The sequence below is a fragment of the Molossus molossus genome, unplaced genomic scaffold (assembly GCF_014108415.1).
Source record: "Molossus molossus isolate mMolMol1 unplaced genomic scaffold, mMolMol1.p scaffold_m16_p_11, whole genome shotgun sequence".
NCBI classification, from domain to species: domain Eukaryota; kingdom Metazoa; phylum Chordata; class Mammalia; order Chiroptera; family Molossidae; genus Molossus; species Molossus molossus.
In genome coordinates this window covers 59,338,021-59,343,578 of record NW_023425346.1, presented here as the reverse complement: position 1 = coordinate 59,343,578, position 5,558 = coordinate 59,338,021, and positions in this window count along the sequence as shown.

Sequence of the window (5,558 nt, the reverse complement as noted above, 5' to 3'; positions counted from 1 at the left end):
CTCTATAAATTTCCATTTCTAGACATTTTATATAGAAGGGATCATACAATATATATTTTCTATGTTTGAGTTATTTCACTTAGCATACTTTTTGGAGATTCATCCATGTTATAATATTCAATAGTATTTCATTGCTTTAAAATCCTGAATAATATAAAATTACTTTACATTTTTGTTTACTCATTTGTTTGTGGGGATGTATCTAGATTGTTTTCAGTTTAGAGCTATTATGAGTAATGCTGTAATACACATTCCCATGCATGTACATTTTCACTTAATAGTTTCCTAAGAGTGCAAATGCTAAATCATATAATAAATTTATTTTTAATTTGTAAAGAAATTGCCAAACTCTTTTCTAATTGGCTATTTACTATACCGTTTACATTCCCACTAGCAATGTATGAATCCAATTTCTCTACTTTCTTACCAACACGTTTATTGTCAGCATTTTGTCTATATTAAACACCTATTCTAGTATAAATGTAGTAGTGCATTATTGGGACTTTAATTTGTTTCTGTAAAACCTAATGAAATTTAACAGATTTTTGTATCAATTCAAATCTTTTATTCTATATATATATTGTTTATTATTGAGTTGCAAATGTTCTTTGTAATTTCATATTTTATACCTTATAAAATGTTATTTTTATTTTCTCCTAGTCTGTAGCTTACTTTTATTTTATTAATGGCATTATTTGAAGCACATGTTTTTTAATTTTGATAAAATCCCAAATTCTTCTTATGAAGTTTACGTTTAGTGTTGTATCTAAACACGATTGCTCAAACGAAGCTCCTGATAATTTTCTCCTATGCTGGCTTCCAGGCATTTTCTAATTTTACTTTTACAGTTAGTTATCTAATCCACTTTGAAATGACTTTTGTGTATAGAGTAATAAAAGCATCTAGGTTAACTATTATGCATATGAATATCAAATTATTTGTTGAAAATACTATCCCCATTTTGTCTTTGCACCTTTATCAAAAATTGTTATTTGAAGACTCTCAATTCTCTTTCATTTAATACATTTTCTATTTTCTTCCAATACCTAAATGTCTTGATTTCTATAGTTTTATAGTTTGTTTTGATTTTGAGTAGTATAAAGTCCTCTAATTTTGCACTTTTTATTTCAAAATTATTTAATCATTTTACTATTTTAGATCTTCGCATTTTCATATAAATTTTAGGATAAGTCTTTTTCATTATCTGCAATAAAATCCTGGGGGTTTCTGTTTTGAAATTTTTATCCAACTGGGGGAAAATTGTCATCTTGATAATATTTAGTCTTTCAATTCCTGAACGTAAAACATCAATATATTTATATATTTTATAATTTTGCTAAGCAAAGTTTTCTAAATTCCATTATGCAAGAATTTCATTTTTGTGGTTAAATTTACCCTTGAGAACTCTGTGCTTTTGACATTCATTTTTTATAAAATTTCATTTTTAGATAGTTTATTGTGAGTATATTGAAATATATTCAGTTAGCATCTGAAACCTTCAGTTATTAGTTCTATCGGTGGTATTGTAGTTTCCTCGGGGTTTTCTACATATACAATACTATTATGTCAAAACAAAGATAACTTTTTTTATTTCTTTCTGATATGGATACTTTTTTATTTCTGTTACCATATCAAATTTGTCACAATAGAATTGCGCTATTATTTCTTTTTTAACCTTTTAAATCCCACTAGACCTGTAGCAATGTTCTCTTTTTGAGGCTTATTGATTTTATTAGCCTTTTCAAAGATCCATATGTTAGTATTATTGATTTTCTTTTTTCAATTTGATTACTTTCTGAATGAGTTTGTTTTTTGTTGTTGTTGTTTTTTTTGGTCTGCTTACTTTGGACATAATTTACACTTTTTTTTCTAGTTTCCTGAAGTGAACACTTAGATTATTAATCTTATTTTTAAAAATTATTTATAAATTTATCAGGTGACATTGGTTAATAAAATTATATACATTTAAGTTATACAATTCTGCAATATACCATCTGTATATAGTATTTGATTTTAAATATTATTTTGTAGTATATGCATTTATTGCTATAAATTTCTCTCTAAACACAGCTTTTACTACATCCCACAATTTAAACAGTGTATAAACACAATGTTTAAACATTTTTATTTCATTTTAAAAAATTTTTTCTTGAGATATTAGAATTTCACTGTGGTCTGAAAACAGACATTATATAATTTTTATTCTTAAAAAAAATTTTAAATATGTTATGTAGCCCAGAATGTGGTCTATTTTAGTGAATGTTTGAGAAAAATGTGTATTCTGCTGTTGTTGGATGAAACAGTCTACAGGTGCCATTTTTGGGGGTTAATTGATGGTGTTTAAGTGATGGAGTTCAAGGATGTCCTTAATAATTTTTACCTGTCAGATATGCCCATTTCTAAAGGATATTAATGTCACCCACTATGATAGTGGCTTCATTTCTTTCTTTTTGTACTTCTATTAGTTTTTTCCTGACATAATTTGATGCTCTATTGTTAAGCACATACACTTTAAAGGTTGTTTTGTATTCTTAGAAAAAAACAATTGAAAAATAAGTGGGTTATGAATATTTTTAAATCCCTATATTTACCTCTTAGTGGTATTATAGTAATTAAAATTTCACCTTGAAGAGAATGAACTTGCCCAACACAATGGAATCAAGTAAGATAATTTTTAAATTATGATCTTCAGAAGACTATATTGTGGAGGTATTTTAAAAGGTACTTCATGGGAGAGATTATAAAATGGCAGCGAGGTGATTGGAAGCTACACAGACCATCTCCCAGGACCTAACTGAAATTACAACAAAAATAAAGACAAATCATCAGGAAAAAGCAACAGAGAAGCAGCTTGGAGAACCACATAACCAGGGACACTGACTCAACCTCAGTAGGCTTGCGGAGACACAAGGTGGGGGTTCTGGGAGCCCACGGTCGGCAGCAGCCTTAGCTGGGAGCAGCGCCCTCTGTTAAACTCCCAAGGGGCTTCACAGTGCAGAGCCAGGACAGAGGATAAAATAGCCACATCCACTCACCTTGAATTCAGCAGAGGGAGGTCAGACTGGACTGGAACTGTGTGGGGACACTTGGGATTTGGAGGGCACTCAGAGCTTTTGCTGAATTGTGGCCATGGAGGATGGTGGTCATCCTACTCCTTCCCAGGGCTCTGGGAGGAGGCAGCAGCCCTTCCCTCGGAGATTCAACCACACCCGGTGGCCATTAAAATGCAATTTGAGGCCCAGTACCAACAAGCATCCATCTGCCCCACCCTTGGAAAATCCCCTTATGCTGAGCACCTGAGGGAGTTTTCCATTCAACTGAGATACCAAGGCTCTTCAGGTGACCTCAACTGATAGCCTACAGGCAAAAAGCTAGAGGATAACTGTACCATTGCCTGGGCTAGCAACTCTAACCAGGAAAGTAAGACATGACAGTGGTGTTTAACATGGGTCCTCCCTGGCTCATCCAAACCCAGGAGAAGGAGCCACAAACAGCAGAACACCAACACCCACAGGGAAAACTTGGCAGGCTCCAAAGCCCACTGTGATAGCCAAAATGGTGAAACACAGAAGCAAAAGCCAAATGAAAAATCAAGAGACCTCTACTGAAGATGAGATAAGTGAGGTGCAGTAAAGCAAGTTAACAGAACTAGAATTCAGAGCCATGATCTTGAGGAAGCTCCATAGAATGTGTAAGGACATGAGCACCATGAGTAAAGACATAGAAATGTTGAAAATCAACCAGTTGGAAATTAAAAACCACCAAGAAGAAATAAGGAATGACATATCAGAAATGAAAAACATATTGGAAGGTCTAAAAAGCAGAGTAGGGGAAGCTGAGGACTGGATCAGTGAATTAGAAGACAGGCTAGAAAAAAATCAACCAATCAGAAAACCAAAAGGAAAAAAACAATTAAAAAACAGGAAGACAGCTTAAGAGAACTGTGGGACAACTGGAAACGTAATAACATTCGCATCATAGGCGTCCCTGAAGAAGAAGAAAAAGAGCAAATGTTAGAGAATATATTTTAAGAAATAGTGACAGAAAACTTCCCTAATTTGGTGAAAAAATAAGACATTCAAGTTCAAGAAGCACACAGAGTCCAAAGTAAGAAGAACCCAAACAGGCCCACACCAAGACACATAGTAATCAAAATGCCAAAAATTAAAGACAAAGAGACAATCCTAAATGCAGCAAGAGATAAGCAACAGGTTACCTACAAAGGAAACCCCATAAGGCTCTCAGATGACTTCTCACAAGAAACACTACAGGCCAGAAGGGAATGGTATGAGGTAATCAAGGTCATGAAAAACAAGGATCTGAATCCAAGACCACTCTACACAGCAAGGCTATCATTCAAAATAGAAGATCAAGTAAAGAGCTTCCCAGACAAAAAAAATGGCTAAGGGAATATATTAGCACCAAACCAGCCCTGCAAGAAATGTTAAAAGTTATGCTGTAATCAGCAGGAGAAATAGGAAGAAAAATATAACCACAGTAAACAAAAATGGCAATAAATAAATACATATCAATAATCACCTTAAATGTAAATGAATAGAATGTTCTGATACAAGGCACAGAGTAGCTGATTGGATGAGAAAGCATAACACATCTATATGTTGTTTACAAGAGACCCATCTCACAACAAAAGACTCACATAGGATGAAAGTGAAGGGATGGAAAATAATCTACCAAGCAAATGGAAAGGAAAAAAAGTTGGGGTAGCAATAGTCATATCTGATAAAATAGATTTCAAAACGAAGACCATAACTTAGAGACAAAGACCATAACATAGAGACAAAGAAGGCCACTACATAATATTGAAAGGATCTATCCAACAGGAAGATATAACCTTAATAAACATATAAGCACCCAATATAGGAGCACCAAAATATATTAAAAATCTTTTGGAAGACTTCAAAGGAGAAATCAATAGCAATACAATCATAGCAGGGTACTACAACACACTGTTGACATCACTGGATATATCCTCTAGACAAAAAATAAGCAAGGAAACACAGACTCTAAATGAAACGCTAGATCAAATGAATTTAATAGATATCTACACAGAATTACACCCCAAAACTACAGAATTCACATTCTTCTCAAGTGCATACGGGACATTGTCAAAGATAGACCACATGTTAGGACACAAAGTAAGTCTCTACAAATTAAAGAAGACTGAAATCATATCAAGCATCTTCTCGGATCACAATGGCATAAAACTAGAAATCAATTGCAACAAGAACATGCAAAGACATTTGAACACATGGAGGCTAAATAGCATGCTATTAAACAACAAATGGGTTACCAAGGAGATCAAGGAAGAAATTAAAAACTTCCTGCAATCCAATAAAAATGAACACACAACAACACAAAATCTATAGGATGCAGTGAAAGCAGATCTGAGAGGGAAGTTCATAGTACTACAGGCCTACCTCAAGAAGCAAAAAAATTCTCTAATAGACTACCTAACCTCACAACTTAAAGAACTAGAGAGCAAACAAAAAGAAAACCCCAGAGCAAGTAGAAAGAAGGAAATAGTAAAGATCAGAGCA